This window comes from Phyllobates terribilis, unplaced genomic scaffold, assembly GCF_046119375.1.
Source record: "Phyllobates terribilis strain yellow unplaced genomic scaffold, ASM4611937v1 Scaffold_26__1_contigs__length_17865784, whole genome shotgun sequence".
Classification (NCBI taxonomy): domain Eukaryota; kingdom Metazoa; phylum Chordata; class Amphibia; order Anura; family Dendrobatidae; genus Phyllobates; species Phyllobates terribilis.
Window position 1 is genome coordinate 13,195,755 of NW_027362786.1, and position 21,853 is coordinate 13,217,607.

The following is a 21,853-nucleotide window of genomic DNA, read 5'->3' on the forward strand; positions in this document are numbered from 1 at the left end:
AGAGTGATTCGCCCAATGAGTCCTTGATATTTAGCAGTTTTCCGCCAGTTTTCTGGATTTTTGAAAATTTCACATTTTTGTGAAAATTTCCACTAAATGAGGGAATAATATGTGTGAGGGTTCCCCAGGAGAGTTCCAAATGTGTGTGGGTAGAATACATATCCCACGTGGGTAAAATTGAAAAAAGTTGAAAAATTTTTTTGGGGGGATTTAGTCCTTTTTCCGGCGTTTATCAGACTTTCAGATAGGGGAAATGTCAGTGAGCATTCCGATTTCAGTTCCAGAGCGATTCGCCCAATGAGTCCTTGATATTTAGCAGTTTTCAGACAATTTTCTGGATTTTTGAAAATTTCACTTTTTTGTGAAAATATCCACTAAATGAGGGAATAATATGTGTGAGGGTACCCCAGGAGAGTTCCAAATGTGTGTGGGTAGAATACATATCCCACGTGGGTAAAATTGAAAAAAGTTGAAAAAATTTTTTGGGGGGATTTAGTCCTTTTTCCGGCGTTTATCAGACTTTCAGATAGGGGAAATGTCAGTAAGCATTCAGATTTCAGTTCCAGAGCGATTCGCCCAATGAGTCCTTGATATTTCGTCGTTTTCAGACAATTTTCTGAATTTTTGAAAATTTCACTATTTTGTGTAAATATCCACTAAATGAGGGAATAATATGTGTGAGGGTACCCCAGGAGAGTTCCAAATGTGTGTGGGTAGAATATATATCTCACGGGGGTAAAATTGAAAAAAGTTCAAAAAATTTTTTTTTTGGACTTAATAATTTTTCCGGCGTTAATCAGACTTTCAGATAGGCGAAATGTCAGTGAGCATTCCGATTTCAGTTCCAGAGCAATTCGCCCAATGAGTCCTTGATATTTAGTCATTTTCAGCCAATATTTTGGATTTTTGAAAATTTAACTTTTTTGTGAAAATATCCACTAAATGAGGGAATAATATGTGTGAGGGTACCCTAGGAGAGTTCCAAATGTATGTGGGTAGAATATATATCCCATGGGGGTAAAATTGAAAAATGTTGAAAAAATTAAAAAATTTTTTTTGGCTTAGTCTTTTTTCCGGCGTTTATCAGACTTTCAGATAGGGGAAATGTCAGTGAGCGTTCCGATTTCAGTTCCAGAGCGATTCGCCCAATGAGTCCTTGATATTTAGTAGTTTTCCGCCAATATTTTGGATTTTTGAAAATTTCACTTTTTTGTAAAAATATCCACTAAATGAGGGAATAATATGTGTGAGGGTACCCCAGGAGAGTTCCAAATGTGTGTGGGTAGAATATATATCCCAAGGGGGTAAAATTGAAAAAAGTTTAAAAAATTATTTTTTTGGACTTAGTCATTTTTACGGCGTTTATCAGCCTTTCAGATAGGGGAAATGTCAGTGAGCATTCCGATTTCAGTTCCAGAGCGATTCGCCCAATGAGTCCTTGATATTTAGCAGTTTTCAGCCAATTTTCTGGATTTTTGAAAATTTCACTTTTTTGTGAAAATATCCACTAAATGAGGGAATAATATGTGCGAGGGTACCCCAGGAGAGTTCCAAATGTGTGTGGGTAGAATATATATCCCAAGGGGGTAAAATTGAAAAAATTTAAAAAAATTTTTTTTTTGGACTTAGTCATTTTTCCGGAGTTTATCAGACTTTCAGATAGGGGAAATGTCAGTGAGCATTCCGATTTCAGTTCCAGAGCGATTCGCCCAATGAGTCCTTGATATTTAGCAGTTTTCAGCCAATTTTCTGGATTTTTGAAAATTTCACTTTTTTTGTGAAAATATCCACTAAATGAGGGAATAATATGTGTGAGGGTACCCCAGGAGAGTTCCAAATGTGTGTGGGTAGAATATATATCCCAAGGGGGTAAAATTGAAAAAAGTTTAAAAAATTTTTTTTTGGACTTAGTCATTTTTACGGCGTTTATCAGACTTTCAGATAGGGGAAATGTCAGTGAGCATTCCGATTTCAGTTCCATAGCGATTCGCCCAATGAGTCCTTGATATTTCGTCGTTTTCAGGCAATTCTCAGAATTTTTGAAAATGTCACTTTTTTGTGTAAATATCCACTAAATGAGGAAATAATATGTGTGAGGGTACTCCAGGAGAGTTACAAATGTGTGTGGGTAGAATAAATATCCCACGGGGGTAAAATTGAGAAAAGTTTAAAAAAATATTTTTTTGGACTTAGTCATTTTTCCGGCATTTATCAGACTTTCAGATAGGGGAAATGTCAGTGAGCATTCCGATTTCAGTTCCAGAGCGATTCGCCCAATGAGTCCTTGATATTTAGTCGTTTTCAGCCAATATTTTGGATTTTTGAAAATTTTACTTTTTTGTGAAAATATCCACTAAATGAGGGAATAATATGTGTGAGGGTACCCTAGGAGAGTTCCAAATGTATGTGGGTAGAATATATATCCCACGGGGGTAAAATTGAAAAATGTTGAAAAAATTTTTTTTTTTGGCTTAGTCTTTTTTTCGGCGTTTATCAGACTTTCAGTTGGGGGAAATGTCAGTGAGCGTTCCGATTTCAGTTCCAGAGCGATTCGCCCAATGAGTCCTTGATATTTCGTTGTTTTCAGACAATTTTCCGAATTTTTGAAAATTTCACTTTTTTGTGTAAATATCCACTAAATGAGGGAATAATATGTGTGAGGGTACCCCAGGAGAGTTAAAAATGTGTGTGGGTAGAATATATATCCCAAGGGGGTAAAATTAAAAAAAGTTTAAAAAATTTTTTTTTTGGACTTAGTCATTTTTCCGGCATTTATCAGACTTTCAGATAGGGGAAATGTCAATGAGCATTCCGATTTCAGTTCCAGAGCGATTCGCCCAATGCTTCTTTGATATTTAGTCGTTTTCAGCCAATTTTCTGGATTTTTGAAAATTTCACTTTTTTGTGAAAATATCCACTAAATGAGGGAATAATATGTGTGAGGATACCCTAGGAGAGTTCCAAATGTGTGTGGGTAGAATATATATCCCACGGGGGTAAAATTGAAAAAAGTTGAAAAAATTTGTTTTTGGACTTGGTCCTTTTTCCGGCGTTTATCAGACTTTCAGATAGGGGAAATGTCAGTGAGCGTTCCGATTTCAGTTCCAGAGCGATTCGCCCAATGAGTCCTTGATATTTATTCGTTTTCAGCCAATATTTTGGATTTTTGAAAATTTCACTTTTTTGTGAAAATATCTACTAAATGAGGGAATAATATGTGTGAGAGTAACCCAGTAGAGTCCCAAATGTGTGTGGGTAGAATATATATCACACGGGGGTAAAATTGAAAAAAGTTGAAACATTTTTTTTTTGAACTTAGACATTTTTCCGGCGTTTATCAGACTTTCAGATAGGGGTAATGTCAGTGACCGTTCCGATTTCAGTTCCAGAGCGATTCGCCCAATGAGTCCTTGATATTTAGTCGTTTTCATCCAATTTTCTAGATTTTTGAAAATTTCACTTTTTTGTGAAAATATCCACTAAATGAGGGAATAATATGTGTGAGGGTACCCCAGGAGAGTTACAAATGTGTGTGGGTAGAACATATATCCCACGGGGGTAAAATTGAAAAAAGTTGAAAAATTTTTTTTTTAACTTAGTCATTTATCCAGCGTTTATCAGACTTTCAGATAGGGGAAATAACAGTGAGCGTTCCGATTTCAGTTCCAGAGCGATTCGCCCAATGAGTACTTGATATTTCGTCGTTTTCAGGCAATTTTCTGAATTTTTGAAAATTTCACTTTTTTTGTGTAAATATCCACTTAATGAGGGAATAATATGTGTGAGGGTACCCCAGGAGAGTTCCAAATGTGTGTGGGTAGAATATATATCCCACGGGGGTAAAATTGAAAAAAGTTGAAATCATTTTTTTTTTAACTTAGTCATTTATCCAGCGTTTATCAGACTTTCAGATAGGGGAAATAACAGTGAGCGTTCCGATTTCAGTTCCAGAGCGATTCGCCCAATGAGTTCTTGATATTTAGCAGTTTTCGGCCAATTTTCTGGATTTTTGAAAATTTCACTTTTTTGTGAAAATATCCACTAAATGAGGGAATAATATGTGTGAGGGTACCCCAGGAGAGTTCCAAATGTGTGTGGGTAGAATATATATCCCACGGGGGTAAAATTGAAAAAAGTTGAAATTTTTTTTTTGGACTTAGTCATTTTTCCGGCGTTTATTAGACTTTCAGATAGGGGAAATGTCAGAAAGCATTCCGATTTCAGTTCCAGAGCGATTCGCCCAATGAGTTCTTGATATTTAGCAGTTTTCGGCCAATTTTCTGGATTTTTGAAAATTTCACTTTTTTGTGAAAATATCCACTAAATGAGGGAATAATATGTGTGAGGGTACCCAGGAGAGTTCCAAATGTGTGTGGGTAGAATATATATCCCACGGGGGTAAAATTGAAAAAAGTTGAAACATATTTTTTTTTGGACTTAGTCATTTTTCCGGCGTTTATCAGACTTTCAGATAGGGGAAATGTCAGTGAGCATTCCGATTTCAGTTCCAGAGCGATTCGCCCAATGAGTTCTTGATATTTAGCAGTTTTCGGCCAATTTTCTGGATTTTTGAAAATTTCACTTTTTTGTGAAAATATCCACTAAATGAGGGAATAATATGTGTGAGGGTACCCCAGGAGAGTTCCAAATGTGTGTGGGTAGAATATATATCCCACGGGGGTAAAATTGAAAAAAGTTGAAACATATTTTTTTTTGGACTTAGTCATTTTTCCGGCGTTTATCAGACTTTCAGATAGGGGAAATGTCAGTGAGCATTCCGATTTCAGTTCCAGAGCGATTCGCCCAATGAGTTCTTGATATTTAGCAGTTTTCGGCCAATTTTCTGGATTTTTGAAAATTTCACTTTTTTGTGAAAATATCCACTAAATGAGGGAATAATATGTGTGAGGGTACCCCAGGAGAGTTGCAAATGTGTGTGGGTAGAATATATATCCCACGGGGGTAAAATTGAAAAAAGTTGAAAAAATTTTTTTTGGACTTAGTCACTTTTCCGGCGTATATCAGACTTTCAGATAGGGGAAATGTCAGTGAGCATTCCGATTTCAGTTCCAGAGCAATTCGCCCAATGAGTCCTTGATAGTTAGTCGTTTTCAGGCAATTTTCTGAATTTTTGAAAATTTCACTTTTTTGTGTAAATATCCACTAAATGAGGGAATAATATGTGTGAGGGTACCCCAGGAGAGTTCCAAATGTGTGTGGGTAGAATATATATCCCACGGGGGTAAAATTTAAAAAAGTTGAAAAAATTTTTTTTTTCAACTTAGACATTTTTCCGGCGTTTTTCAGACTTTCAGATAGGGGAAATGTCAGTGAGCGTTCCGATTTCAGTTCCAGAGCGATTCGCCCAATGAGTTCTTGATATTTAGTCGTTTTCAGTCAATTTTCTGGATTTTTGAAAATTTCACTTTTTTGTGTAAATATCCACTAAATGAGGGAATAATATGTGTGAGGGTACCCAGGAGAGTTCCAAATGTGTGTGGGTAGAATATATATCCCACGGGGGTAAAATTGAAAAAAGTTGAAACATATTTTTTTTTGGACTTAGTCATTTTTCCGGCGTTTATCAGACTTTCAGATAGGGGAAATGTCAGTGAGCATTCCGATTTCAGTTCCAGAGCGATTCGCCCAATGAGTTCTTGATATTTAGCAGTTTTCGGCCAATTTTCTGGATTTTTGAAAATTTCACTTTTTTGTGAAAATATCCACTAAATGAGGGAATAATATGTGTGAGGGTACCCCAGGAGAGTTCCAATTGTGTGTGGGTAGAATATATATCCCACGGGGGTAAAATTGAAAAAAGTTGAAATCATTTTTTTTTTAACTTAGTCATTTATCCAGCGTTTATCAGACTTTCAGATAGGGGAAATAGCAGTGAGCGTTCCGATTTCAGTTCCAGAGCGATTCGCCCAATGAGTACTTGATATTTCGTCTTTTTCAGGCAATTTTCTGAATTTTTGAAAATTTCACTTTTTTTGTGTAAATATCCACTTAATGAGGGAATAATATGTGTGAGGGTACCCCAGGAGAGTTCCAATTGTGTGTGGGTAGAATATATATCCCACGGGGGTAAAATTGAAAAAAGTTGAAATCATTTTTTTTTTAACTTAGTCATTTATCCAGCGTTTATCAGACTTTCAGATAGGGGAAATAACAGTGAGCGTTCCGATTTCAGTTCCAGAGCGATTCGCCCAATGAGTACTTGATATTTCGTCGTTTTCAGGCAATTTTCTGAATTTTTGAAAATTTCACTTTTTTTGTGTAAATATCCACTTAATGAGGGAATAATATGTGTGAGGGTACCCCAGGAGAGTTGCAAATGTGTGTGGGTAGAATATATATCCCACGGGGGTAAAATTGAAAAAAGTTGAAAATTTTTTTTTTTGAACTTAGTCATTTTTCCAGCGTTTATCAGACTTTCAGATAGGGTGAAATGTCAGTGAGCGTTCCGATTTCAGTTCCAGAGCGATTCGCCCAATGAGTCCTTGATATTTCGTCGCTTTCAGGCAATTTTCTGAATTTTTGAAAATTTCACTTTTTTGTGGAAATATCCACTAAATGAGGGAATAATATGTGTGAGGGTACCCCAGGAGAGTTCCAAATGTGTGTGGGTAGAATATATATCCCACGGGGGTAAAATTGAAAAAAGTTGAAAAAATTTTTTTTGGACTTAGTCACTTTTCCGGCGTATATCAGACTTTCAGATAGGGGAAATGTCAGTGAGCATTCCGATTTCAGTTCCAGAGCAATTCGCCCAATGAGTCCTTGATAGTTAGTCGTTTTCAGGCAATTTTCTGAATTTTTGAAAATTTCACTTTTTTGTGTAAATATCCACTAAATGAGGGAATAATATGTGTGAGGGTACCCCAGGAGAGTTCCAAATGTGTGTGGGTAGAATATATATCCCACGGGGTAAAATTGAAAAAAGTTGAAAAAATTTTTTTTTTCAACTTAGACATTTTTCCGGCGTTTTTCAGACTTTCAGATAGGGGAAATGTCAGTGAGCGTTCCGACTTCAGTTCCAGAGCGATTCGCCCAATGAGTCCTTGATATTTAGTCGTTTTCAGTCAATTTTCTGGATTTTTGAAAATTTCACTTTTTTGTGAAAATATCCACTAAATGAGGGAATAATATGTGTGAGGGTTCCCCAGGAGAGTTCCAAATGTGTGTGGGTAGAATACATATCCCACGTGGGGAAAATTGAAAAAAGTTAAAAAATTTTTTTTTGGGGATTTAGTCCTTTTTCCGGCGTTTATCAGACTTTCAGATAGGGGAAATGTCAGTGAGCATTCAGATTTCAGTTCCAGAGCGATTCGCCCAATGAGTCCTTGATATTTCGTCGTTTTCAGACAATTTTCAGAATTTTTGAAAATTTCACTTTTTTGTGTAAATATCCACTAAATGAGGGAATAATATGTGTGAGGGTACCCAGGAGAGTTCCAAATGTGTGTGGGTAGAATATATATCCCACGGGGGTAAAATTGAAAAAAGTTGAAACATATTTTTTTTTGGACTTAGTCATTTTTCCGGCGTTTATCAGACTTTCAGATAGGGGAAATGTCAGTGAGCATTCCGATTTCAGTTCCAGAGCGATTCGACCAATGAGCTCTTGATATTTAGCAGTTTTCGGCCAATTTTCTGGATTTTTGAAAATTTCACTTTTTTGTGAAAATATCCACTAAATGAGGGAATAATATGTGTGAGGGTACCCCAGGAGAGTTCCAAATGTATGTAGGTAGAATATATATCCCACGGGGGTAAAATTGAAAAATGTTGAAAAAAATTTTTTTTTTGGCTTAGTCTTTTTTTCGGCGTTTATCAGACTTTCAGATGGGGGAAATGTCAGTGAGCATTCCGATTTCAGTTCCAGAGTGATTCGCCCAATGAGTCCTTGATATTTAGCAGTTTTCCGCCAGTTTTCTGGATTTTTGAAAATTTCACATTTTTGTGAAAATTTCCACTAAATGAGGGAATAATATGTGTGAGGGTTCCCCAGGAGAGTTCCAAATGTGTGTGGGTAGAATACATATCCCACGTGGGTAAAATTGAAAAAAGTTGAAAAATTTTTTTGGGGGGATTTAGTCCTTTTTCCGGCGTTTATCAGACTTTCAGATAGGGGAAATGTCAGTGAGCATTCCGATTTCAGTTCCAGAGCGATTCGCCCAATGAGTCCTTGATATTTAGCAGTTTTCAGACAATTTTCTGGATTTTTGAAAATTTCACTTTTTTGTGAAAATATCCACTAAATGAGGGAATAATATGTGTGAGGGTACCCCAGGAGAGTTCCAAATGTGTGTGGGTAGAATACATATCCCACGTGGGTAAAATTGAAAAAAGTTGAAAAAATTTTTTGGGGGGATTTAGTCCTTTTTCCGGCGTTTATCAGACTTTCAGATAGGGGAAATGTCAGTAAGCATTCAGATTTCAGTTCCAGAGCGATTCGCCCAATGAGTCCTTGATATTTCGTCGTTTTCAGACAATTTTCTGAATTTTTGAAAATTTCACTATTTTGTGTAAATATCCACTAAATGAGGGAATAATATGTGTGAGGGTACCCCAGGAGAGTTCCAAATGTGTGTGGGTAGAATATATATCTCACGGGGGTAAAATTGAAAAAAGTTCAAAAAATTTTTTTTTTGGACTTAATAATTTTTCCGGCGTTAATCAGACTTTCAGATAGGCGAAATGTCAGTGAGCATTCCGATTTCAGTTCCAGAGCAATTCGCCCAATGAGTCCTTGATATTTAGTCATTTTCAGCCAATATTTTGGATTTTTGAAAATTTAACTTTTTTGTGAAAATATCCACTAAATGAGGGAATAATATGTGTGAGGGTACCCTAGGAGAGTTCCAAATGTATGTGGGTAGAATATATATCCCATGGGGGTAAAATTGAAAAATGTTGAAAAAATTAAAAAATTTTTTTTGGCTTAGTCTTTTTTCCGGCGTTTATCAGACTTTCAGATAGGGGAAATGTCAGTGAGCGTTCCGATTTCAGTTCCAGAGCGATTCGCCCAATGAGTCCTTGATATTTAGTAGTTTTCCGCCAATATTTTGGATTTTTGAAAATTTCACTTTTTTGTAAAAATATCCACTAAATGAGGGAATAATATGTGTGAGGGTACCCCAGGAGAGTTCCAAATGTGTGTGGGTAGAATATATATCCCAAGGGGGTAAAATTGAAAAAAGTTTAAAAAATTATTTTTTTGGACTTAGTCATTTTTACGGCGTTTATCAGCCTTTCAGATAGGGGAAATGTCAGTGAGCATTCCGATTTCAGTTCCAGAGCGATTCGCCCAATGAGTCCTTGATATTTAGCAGTTTTCAGCCAATTTTCTGGATTTTTGAAAATTTCACTTTTTTGTGAAAATATCCACTAAATGAGGGAATAATATGTGCGAGGGTACCCCAGGAGAGTTCCAAATGTGTGTGGGTAGAATATATATCCCAAGGGGGTAAAATTGAAAAAATTTAAAAAAATTTTTTTTTTGGACTTAGTCATTTTTCCGGAGTTTATCAGACTTTCAGATAGGGGAAATGTCAGTGAGCATTCCGATTTCAGTTCCAGAGCGATTCGCCCAATGAGTCCTTGATATTTAGCAGTTTTCAGCCAATTTTCTGGATTTTTGAAAATTTCACTTTTTTTGTGAAAATATCCACTAAATGAGGGAATAATATGTGTGAGGGTACCCCAGGAGAGTTCCAAATGTGTGTGGGTAGAATATATATCCCAAGGGGGTAAAATTGAAAAAAGTTAAAAAAATTTTTTTTTGGACTTAGTCATTTTTACGGCGTTTATCAGACTTTCAGATAGGGGAAATGTCAGTGAGCATTCCGATTTCAGTTCCATAGCGATTCGCCCAATGAGTCCTTGATATTTCGTCGTTTTCAGGCAATTCTCAGAATTTTTGAAAATGTCACTTTTTTGTGTAAATATCCACTAAATGAGGAAATAATATGTGTGAGGGTACTCCAGGAGAGTTACAAATGTGTGTGGGTAGAATAAATATCCCACGGGGGTAAAATTGAGAAAAGTTTAAAAAAATATTTTTTTGGACTTAGTCATTTTTCCGGCATTTATCAGACTTTCAGATAGGGGAAATGTCAGTGAGCATTCCGATTTCAGTTCCAGAGCGATTCGCCCAATGAGTCCTTGATATTTAGTCGTTTTCAGCCAATATTTTGGATTTTTGAAAATTTTACTTTTTTGTGAAAATATCCACTAAATGAGGGAATAATATGTGTGAGGGTACCCTAGGAGAGTTCCAAATGTATGTGGGTAGAATATATATCCCACGGGGGTAAAATTGAAAAATGTTGAAAAAATTTTTTTTTTTGGCTTAGTCTTTTTTTCGGCGTTTATCAGACTTTCAGTTGGGGGAAATGTCAGTGAGCGTTCCGATTTCAGTTCCAGAGCGATTCGCCCAATGAGTCCTTGATATTTCGTTGTTTTCAGACAATTTTCCGAATTTTTGAAAATTTCACTTTTTTGTGTAAATATCCACTAAATGAGGGAATAATATGTGTGAGGGTACCCCAGGAGAGTTAAAAATGTGTGTGGGTAGAATATATATCCCAAGGGGGTAAAATTAAAAAAAGTTTAAAAAATTTTTTTTTTGGACTTAGTCATTTTTCCGGCATTTATCAGACTTTCAGATAGGGGAAATGTCAATGAGCATTCCGATTTCAGTTCCAGAGCGATTCGCCCAATGCTTCTTTGATATTTAGTCGTTTTCAGCCAATTTTCTGGATTTTTGAAAATTTCACTTTTTTGTGAAAATATCCACTAAATGAGGGAATAATATGTGTGAGGATACCCTAGGAGAGTTCCAAATGTGTGTGGGTAGAATATATATCCCACGGGGGTAAAATTGAAAAAAGTTGAAAAAATTTGTTTTTGGACTTGGTCCTTTTTCCGGCGTTTATCAGACTTTCAGATAGGGGAAATGTCAGTGAGCGTTCCGATTTCAGTTCCAGAGCGATTCGCCCAATGAGTCCTTGATATTTATTCGTTTTCAGCCAATATTTTGGATTTTTGAAAATTTCACTTTTTTGTGAAAATATCTACTAAATGAGGGAATAATATGTGTGAGAGTAACCCAGTAGAGTCCCAAATGTGTGTGGGTAGAATATATATCACACGGGGGTAAAATTGAAAAAAGTTGAAACATTTTTTTTTTGAACTTAGACATTTTTCCGGCGTTTATCAGACTTTCAGATAGGGGTAATGTCAGTGACCGTTCCGATTTCAGTTCCAGAGCGATTCGCCCAATGAGTCCTTGATATTTAGTCGTTTTCAGGCAATTTTCTGGATTTTTGAAAATTTCCCTTTTTTGTGAAAATATCCACTAAATGAGGGAATAATATGTGTGAGGGTACCCCAGGAGAGTTACAAATGTGTGTGGGTAGAATATTTATCCCACGGGGGTAAAATTGAAAAAAGTTGAAACATTTTTTTTTGAACTTAGTCATTTTTCCAGCGTTTATCAGACTTTCAGATAGGGGAAATAACAGTGAGCGTTCCGATTTCAGTTCCAGAGCGATTCGCCCAATGAGTACTTGATATTTCGTCGTTTTCAGGCAATTTTCTGAATTTTTGAAAATTTCACTTTTTTTGTGTAAATATCCACTTAATGAGGGAATAATATGTGTGAGGGTACCCCAGGAGAGTTGCAAATGTGTGTGGGTAGAATATATATCCCACGGGGGTAAAATTGAAAAAAGTTGAAAATTTTTTTTTTTGAACTTAGTCATTTTTCCGGCGTTTATCAGACTTTCAGATAGGGGAAATGTCAGTGAGCGTTCCGATTTCAGTTCCAGAGCGATTCGCCCAATGAGTCCTTGATATTTCGTCGCTTTCAGGCAATTTTCTGAATTTTTGAAAATTTCACTTTTTTGTGGAATTATCCACTAAATGAGGGAATAATATGTGTGAGGGTACCCCAGGAGAGTTCCAAATGTGTGTGGGTAGAATATATATCCCACGGGGGTAAAATTGAAAAAAGTTGAAAAAATCTTTTTTGGACTTAGTCACTTCTCCGGCGTTTATCAGACTTTCAGATAGGGGAAATGTCAGTGAGCATTCCGATTTCAGTTCCAGAGCAATTCGCCCAATGAGTCCTTGATAGTTAGTCGTTTTCAGGCAATTTTCTGAATTTTTGAAAATTTCACTTTTTTGTGTAAATATCCACTAAATGAGGGAATAATATGTGTGAGGGTACCCCAGGAGAGTTCCAAATGTGTGTGGGTAGAATATATATCCCACGGGGGTAAAATTTAAAAAAGTTGAAAAAATTTTTTTTTTCAACTTAGACATTTTTCCGGCGTTTTTCAGACTTTCAGATAGGGGAAATGTCAGTGAGCGTTCCGATTTCAGTTCCAGAGCGATTCGCCCAATGAGTCCTTGATATTTAGTCGTTTTCAGTCAATTTTCTGGATTTTTGAAAATTTTACTTTTTTGTGAAAATATCCACTAAATGAGGGAATAATATGTGTGAGGGTACCCCAGGAGAGTTCAAAATGTGTGTGGGTAGAATATATATCCCACGGGGGTAAAATTGAAAAAAGTTGAAAAAATTTTTTTTTTGGACTTTAATAATTTTTCCGGCGTTAATTAGACTTTCAGATAGGGGAAATGTCAGTGAGCATTCCGATTTCAGTTCCAGAGCGATTCGCTCAATGAGTCCGTGATATTTAGTCGTTTTCAGCCAATTTTCTGGATTTTTGAAAATTTCACTTTTTTGTGAAAATATCCACTAAATGAGAGAATAATATGTGTGAGGGTACCCCAGGAGAGTTCCAAATGTGTGTGGGTAGAATATATATTCCACGGGGGTAAAATTGAAAAAAGTTAAAAAAAATTTTTTTTTGGACTTAGTCATTTTTCCGCCGTTTATCATACTTTCAGATAGGGCAAATGTAAGTGAGGGTTCCGATTTCAGTTCCAAAGCTATTCGCCCAATGAGTCCTTGATATTTCGTCGTTTTCAGTCAATTTTCTGGATTTTTGAAAATTTCACTTTTTTTGTGAAAATATCCACTAAATGAGGGAATAATGTGTGTGAGGGTACCCCAGGAGAGTTCCAAATGTGTGTGGGTAGAATATATATCCCACGGGGGTAAAATTGAAAAAAGTTGAAAAAACTTTTTTCTTGGACTTGCTCATTTTTCCGCCATTTATCAGACTTTCAGAAAGGGTAAATGTCAGTGAGCGTTAAGATTTCAGTTCCAGAGCGATTCGCCCAATGAGTCCTTGATATTTCATCGTTTTCAGACAATTTTCTGAATTTTTGAAAATTTCACTTTTTTGTGTAAATATCCACTAAATGAGGGAATAATATGTGTGAGGGTACCCGAGGAGAGTTCCATATGTGTGTGGGTAGAATATACATCCCACGGGGGTAAAATTGAAAAAAATTGAAAAAACTTTTTTCTTGGACTTGGTCATTTTTCCGCCATTTATCATACTTTCAGATAGGGGAAATGTCAGTGAGCATTCCGATTTCAGTTCCAGAGCGATTCGCCCAATGAGTCCTTGATATTTCGTCGTTTTCAGACAATTTTCTGGATTTTTGAAAATTTCACTTTTTTGTGTAAATATCCACTAAATGAGGGAATAATATGTGTGAGGATACCCTAGGAGAGTTCCAAATGTGTGTGGGTAGAATATATATCCCACGGGGGTAAAATTGAAAAAAGTTGAAAAAACTTTTTTCTTGGACTTGCTCATTTTTCCACCATTTATCAGACTTTCAGAAAGGGTAAATGTCAGTGAGCGTTAAGATTTCAGTTCCAGAGCGATTCGCCCAATGAGTCCTTGATATTTCATCGTTTTCAGACAATTTTCTGAATTTTTGAAAATTTAACTTTTTTGTGAAAATATCCACTAAATTAGGGAATAATATGTGTGAGGGTACCCCAGGAGAGTTCCAAATGTGTGTGGGTAGAATATATATCCCACGGGGGTAAAATTGAAAAAAGTTGAAAATTTTTTTTTTTTGGACTTAGTCATTTTTCCGGCGTTTATTAGACTTTCAGATAGGGGAAATGTCAGTGAGCATTCCGATTTCAGTTCCAGAACGATTCGCTCAATGAGTTCTTGATATTTAGTCGTTTTCAGCCAATTTTCTGGATTTTTGAAAATTTCACTTTTTTGTGAAAATATCCACTAAATGAGAGAATAATATGTGTGAGGGTACCCCAGGAGAATTCCAAATGTGTGTGGGTAGAATATATATTCCACGGGGGTAAAATTGAAAAAAGTTAAAAAAAATTTTTTTTTGGAATTAGTTATTTTTCTGCCGTTTATCATACTTTCAGATAGGGCAAATGTAAGTGAGGGTTCCGATTTCAGTTCCAAAGCTATTCGCCCAATGAGTCCTTGATATTTCGTCGTTTTCAGTCAATTTTCTGGATTTTTGAAAATTTCACTTTTTTTGTGAAAATATCCACTAAATGAGGGAATAATATGTGTGAGGGTACCCCAGGAGAGTTCCAAATGTGTGTGGGTAGAATATATATCCCACGGGGGTAAAATTGAAAAAAGTTGAAATAATTTTTTTTTGAACTTAGTCATTTTTCCAGCGTTTATCAGACTTGCAGATAGGGGAAATGTCAGTGAGCGTTCCGATTTCAGTTCCAGAGCGATTCGCCCAATGAGTCCTTGATATTTTGTCGCTTTCAGGCAATTTTCTGAATTTTTGAAAATTTCACTTTTTTGTGGAAATATCCACTAAATGAGGGAATAATATGTGTGAGGGTACCCCAGGAGAGTTCCAAATGTGTGTGGGTAGAATATATATCCCACGGGGGTAAAATTGAAAAAAGTTGAAAAAAAATTTTTCTTGGACTTGGTCATTTTTCCGCCATTTATCATACTTTCAGATAGGGGAAATGTCAGTGAGCATTCCGATTTCAGTTCCAGAGCGATTCGCCCAATGAGTCCTTGATATTTCGTCGTTTTCAGTCAATTTTCTGGATTTTTGAAAATGTAACTTTTTTGTGAAAATATCCACTAAATTAGGGAATAATATGTGTGAGGGTACCCCAGGAGAGTTCCAAATGTGTGTGGGTAGAATATATATCCCACGGGGGTAAAATTGAAAAAAGTTGAAAATTTTTTTTTTGGACTTAGTCATTTTTCCGGCGTTTATTAGACTTTCAGATAGGGGAAATGTCAGTGAGCATTCCGATTTCAGTTCCAGAACGATTCGCTCAATGAGTTCTTGATATTTAGTCGCTTTCAGCCAATTTTCTGGATTTTTGAAAATTTCACTTTTTTGTGAAAATATCAACTAAATGAGGGAATAATATGTGTGAGGGTACCCCAGGAGAGTTCCAAATGTGTGTGGGTAGAATATATATCCCACGGGGGTAAAATTGAAAAAAGTTGAAATCATTTTTTTTTGAACTTAGTCATTTTTCCAGCGTTTATCAGACTTTGAGATAGGGGAAATAACAGTGAGCGTTCCGATTTCAGTTCCAGAGCGATTCGCCCAATGAGTACTTGATATTTCGTCGTTTTCAGGCAGTTTTCTGAATTTTTGAAAATTTCACTTTTTTTGTGTAAATATCCACTTAATGAGGGAATAATATGTGTGAGGGTACCCCAGGAGAGTTGCAAATGTGTGTGGGTAGAATATATATCCCACGGGGGTAAAATTGAAAAAAGTTGAAAATTTTTTTTTTTCAACTTAGTCATTTTTCCAGCGTTTATCAGACTTTCAGATAGGGGAAATGTCAGTGAGCATTCCGATTTCAGTTCCAGAGCAATTCGCCCAATGAGTCCTTGATAGTCGTTTTCAGGCAATTTTCTGAATTTTTGAAAATTTCACTTTTTTATGTAAATATCCACTAAATGAGGGAATAATATGTGTGAGGGTACCCCAGGAGAGTTCCAAATGTGTGTGGGTAGAATATATATCCCACGGGGGTAAAATTTAAAAAATTTTTTTTTTCAACTTAGACATTTTTCCGGCGTTTTTCAGACTTTCAGATAGGGGAAATGTCAGTGAGCATTCCGATTTCAGTTCCAGAGCGATTCGCCCAATGAGTCCTTGATATTTAGTCGTTTTCAGTCAATTTTCTGGATTTTTGAAAATTTCACTTTTTTGTGAAAATATCCACTAAATGAGGGAATAATATGTGTGAGGGTACCCCAGGAGAGTTCAAAATGTGTGTGGGTAGAATATATATCCCACGGGGGTAAAATTGAAAAAAGTTGAAAAAATTTTTTTTTTGGACTTTAATAATTTTTCCGGCGTTAATTAGACTTTCAGATAGGGGAAATGTCAGTGAGCATTCCGATTTCAGTTCCAGAGCGATTCGCCCAATGAGTCCTTGATATTTAGTCGTTTTCAGTCAATTTTCTGGATTTTTGAAAATTTCACTTTTTTGTGAAAATATCCACTAAATGAGGGAATAATATGTGTGAGGGTACCCCAGGAGAGTTCCAAATGTGTGTGGGTAGAATATATATTCCACGAGGGTAAAATTGAAAAAAGTTAAAAAAAATTTTTTTTTGAACTTAGTCATTTTTCCAGCGTTTATCAGACTTTCAGATAGGGGAAATAACAGTGAGCGTTCCGATTTCAGTTCCAGAGCGATTCGCCCAATGAGTCCTTGATATTTCGTCGCTTTCAGGCAATTTTCTGAATTTTTGAAAATTTCACTTTTTTGTGGAAATATCCACTAAATGAGGGAATAATATGTGTGAGGGTACCCCAGGAGAGTTCCAAATGTGTGTGGGTAGAATATATATCCCACGGGGGTAAAATTGAAAAAAGTTGAAAAAATTTTTTTTGGACTTTGTCACTTTTCCGGCGTTTATCAGACTTTCAGATAGGGGAAATGTCAGTGAGCATTCCGATTTCAGTTCCAGAGCAATTCGCCCAATGAGTCCTTGATAGTTAGTCGTTTTCAGGCAATTTTCTGAATTTTTGAAAATTTCACTTTTTTGTGTAAATATCCACTAAATGAGGGAATAATATGTGTGAGGGTACCCCAGGAGAGTTCAAAATGTGTGTGGGTAGAATATATATCCCACGGGGGTAAAATTGAAAAAAGTTTAAAAAATTTTTTTTTTGGACTTTAATAATTTTTCCGGCGTTAATTAGACTTTCAGATAGGGGAAATGTCAGTGAGCATTCCGATTTCAGTTCCAGAGCGATTCGCTCAATGAGTCCGTGATATTTAGTCGTTTTCAGCCAATTTTCTGGATTTTTGAAAATTTCACTTTTTTGTGAAAATATCCACTAAATGAGAGAATAATATGTGTGAGGATACCCTAGGAGAGTTCCAAATGTGTGTGGGTAGAATATATATTCCACGGGGGTAAAATTGAAAAAAGTTAAATAAAATTTTTTTTTGGACTTAGTCATTTTTCCGGCGTTTATCATACTTTCAGATAGGGCAAATGTAAGTGAGGGTTCCGATTTCAGTTCCAAAGCTATTCGCCCAATGAGTCCTTGATATTTCGTCGTTTTCAGTCAATTTTCTGGATTTTTGAAAATTTTACTTTTTTGTGAAATTATCCACTAAATTAGGGAATAGTATGTGTGAGGGTACCCCAGGAGAGTTCCAAATGTGTGTGGGTAGAATATATATCCCACGGGGGTAAAATTGAAAAAAGTTGAAAATTTTTTTTTTTTGGACTTAGTCATTTTTCCGGCGTTTATTAGACTTTCAGATAGGGGAAATGTCAGTGAGCATTCCGATTTCAGTTCCAGAGCGATTCGCCCAATGAGTCCTTGATATTTCATTGTTTTCAGACAATTTTCTGAATTTTTGAAAATTTCACTTTTTTGTGTAAATATCCACTAAATGAGGGAATAATATGTGTGAGGGTACCCCAGGAGAGTTCCAAATGTGTGTGGGTAGAATATATATCCCACGGGGGTAAAATTGAAAAAAGTTGAAAACATTTTTTTTTTGGACTTAGTCACTTTTCCGGCATTTATCAGACTTTCAGATAGGGCAAAAGGTCTGCACCCCAAAACAGGTGTGAACGCTGTCCCTCCAGTCACAGAGGATGAAGAGGCCGCGGATGCACAAGATATGGCAGACGGTGGTTGGCCCGGCCAGCTAGGCCGCATTGTAGCACACTGAGCTTCCCACTGCAACTTATGCTTCATGTCCATGTGCCGGTTCATGCATGAAGTACTCAAACTATGTATTTTTTGGCCTCTACTTAGCTTTTGCTGACAAATGTTACAGATAACACGAGTTGGGTCTTCTTTATCCATCTGAAAAAATGCCCAGGCTATGCAAGGCTTAGCACCCATGTGACCTGAAGAGCCACCACGACTTGTGGTGAGAGGCAGAGTTGTGTTTGAGGATGCAGTTGTTGACGTGCTTCCAGTACTACGTCTCTGTCCAGGAAGGCGCAACCTGACCTCGTCGTCACTAGCATCTTCCTCCACCTCCTTTGCTGACCTATTCTCTTGGCTGACTGTGGGTTGACAGTAAGTGGGATCTCCAACCTCATCATCATCACCCTGTGCGTTATCACACCCGTCGTCCTCAGAGCCAACCTGTTCCTGCCCTGACAAAAAACTAAAGTTGTCGCTCCAATCAGGTATTTGAGTCTCATCATCGTCTTCCTCATTGTCTCCAACAGGAGTTACAGTTTGGGAATGAGGGTGTACATTATGGTCAGAACCTTCTGCGTCTGGTCCTGGATCCGACTAATAAAGATTCTGGGCATCAGTGCAGATCATTTCCTCGTCTGGATTCACAGAAGCGCTGAAGTCGACCTCTGATTCCCAGGCTATAGTATGAGTAAACAGCTCTGCAGACTCAACCATCTGTTCTACCTCATACTCAGACGGGCAGCTGGAGATTTGGGAGCTGTGAGGAAGCAAGTGCGATTGGGGTGACACCTTTGAGGACTGGAGAATTTGTGATGTTGAAGTTGATGTGGAGGAGAGCCCACTTAAAGGAGCACTTGATATCCGTTGAAGCACCTGCTGTTTTTGTGCCTCATCTGGAATTTGTAGCGATTGGCGTGGCCGTAAGAAAGGGATCTTATCACATTGTCCGCTAAAAGAAGTAGACATTTTAGTTTGGCTGGAAGATGGTCTTTCTTCTGCAGATGTTACTGTTGCTTTAACACCTACCCCACGGACACAACCTTTTTTCCCTTTCCCAACACGCCTATTCCCCTTTCCACCAGCAGCAGGCCTTTTTCCACTCATTTTGGTGGTTAACTAATTCACAACTCTGGAGTTGTTTGCACAAACAAACAATGGAGGGGAACCGAGCAGAGCTGAGTGGCCAAACTGTGGTATTAGGCCAAAACTATTGGCTGGGTTAGATGCAGAAAAAAATTATATTCAATTTGCAACCTGATGGAGGTCAGTATAGATGGACTAATAGAACAAGTCCCACACACTGCTAGAAGGCCAAATATTTTTTCAGAGCTAGATGCAGAAAAAAATTATATTCAGCTTGCAACCTGATGGAGGTCAGTATAGATGGACTAATAGAACAAGTCCCACACACAGCTAGAAGCCCAAATATTTTTTCAGAGGTAGATGCAGAAAAAAATTATATTCAGTTTGCTACCTGATGGAGGTCAGTATAGATGGACTAATAGAGAAAGTCCCACACACTGCTAGAAGGCCAAACATTTTTTCAGAGGTAGATGCAGATAAAAATTATTTTTAATTTGCAGCCTGATGGAGGTCAGTAAAGATGGACTAATAGAGAAAGTCCCACACACTGCTAGAAGGCCAAATATTTTTTCAGAGCTAGATGCAGATAAAAATTATTTTGAATTTGCAACCTGATGGAGGTCAGTATAGATGGACTAATAGAGAAAGTCCCACACACTGCTAGAAGGCCAAATATTTTTTCAGAGCTAGATGCAGATAAAAATTATTTTTAATTTGCAACCTGATGGAGGTCAGTATAGATGGACTAATAGAGAAAGTACCACACACTGCTAGAAGGCCAAATATTTTTTCAGAGCTAGATGCAGAAAAAAATTATATTCAGTTTGCAACCTGATGGAGGTCAGTATAGATGGACTAATAGAACAAGTCCCACACACAGCTAGAAGCCCAATATTTTTTCAGAGGTAGATGCAGAAAAAAAAGATATTCAGTTTGCAACCTGATGGAGGTCAGTATAGATGGACTAATAGAGAAAGTCCCACACACTGCTAGAAGGCCAAATATTTTTTCAGAGGTAGATGCAGATAAAAATTATTTTTAATATGCAGCCTGATGGAGGTCAGTATAGATGGACTAATAGAGAAAGTCGCACACACTGCTAGAAGGCCAAATATTTTTTCAGAGCTAGATGCAGAAAAAAATTATATTCAGTTTGCAACCTGATGGAGGTCAGTATAGATGGACTAATAGAACAAGTCCCACACACAGCTAGTAGCCCAAATATTTTTTCAGAGGTAGATGCAGAAAAAAATTATATTCAGTTTGCAACCTGATGGAGGTCTGTATAGATGGATTAATAGAACAAGTCCCACACACTGCTAGAAGCCCAATATTTTTTCAGAGGTAGATGCAGAAAAAAAATATATTCAGTTTGCAACCTGATGGAGGTCAGTATAGATGGACTAATAGAGAAAGTCCCACACACTGCTAGAAGGCCAAATATTTTTTCAGAGGTAGATGCAGAAAAAAAATATATTCAGTTTGCAACCTGATGGAGGTCAGTATAGATGGACTAATAGAGAAAGTCCCACACACTGCTAGAAGGCCAAATATTTTTTCAGAGGTAGATGCAGAAAAAAATTATATTCAGTTTGCAACCTGATGGAGGTCTGTATAGATGGATTAATAGAACAAGTCCCACACACAGATAGAAGCCCAATATTTTTTCAGAGGTAGATGCAGAAAAAAAATATATTCAGTTTGCAACCTGATGTAGGTCAGTATAGATGGACTAATAGAGAAAGTCCCTCACACTGCTAGAAGGCCAAATATTTTTTCAGAGGTAGATGCAGATAAAAATTATTTTTAATTTGCAGCCTGATGGAGGTCAGTATAGATGGACTAATAGAGAAAGTCCCACACACTGCTAGAAGGCCAAATATTTTTTCAGAGCTAGATGCAGAAAAAAATTATATTCAGTTTGCAACCTGATGGAGGTCAGTATAGATGGACTAATAGAACAAGTCCCACACACAGCTAGTAGCCCAAATATTTTTTCAGAGGTAGATGCAGAAAAAAATTATATTCAGCTTGCAACCTGATGGAGGTCTGTATAGATGGATTAATAGAACAAGTCCCACACACTGCTAGAAGCCCAATATTTTTTCAGAGGTAGATGCAGAAAAAAAATATATTCAGTTTGCAACCTGATGGAGGTCAGTATAGATGGACTAATAGAGAAAGTCCCACACACTGCTAGAAGGCCAAATATTTTTTCAGAGGTAGATGCAGAAAAAAAATATATTCAGTTTGCAACCTGATGGAGGTCAGTATAGATGGACTAATAGAGAAAGTCCCACACACTGCTAGAAGGCCAAATATTTTTTCAGAGGTAGATGCAGAAAAAAATTATATTCAGTTTGCAACCTGATGGAGGTCTGTATAGATGGATAAATAGAACAAGTCCCACACACAGCTAGAAGCCCAATATTTTTTCAGAGGTAGATGCAGAAAAAAAATATATTCAGTTTGCAACCTGATGGAGGTCAGTATAGATGGACTAATAGAGAAAGTCCCACACACTGCTAGAAGGCCAAATATTTTTTCAGAGCTAGATGCAGATAAAAATTATTTTTAATTTGCAACCTGATGGAGGTCAGTATAGATGGACTAATAGAGAAAGTCCCACACACTGCTAGAAGGCCAAATATTTTTTCAGAGCTAG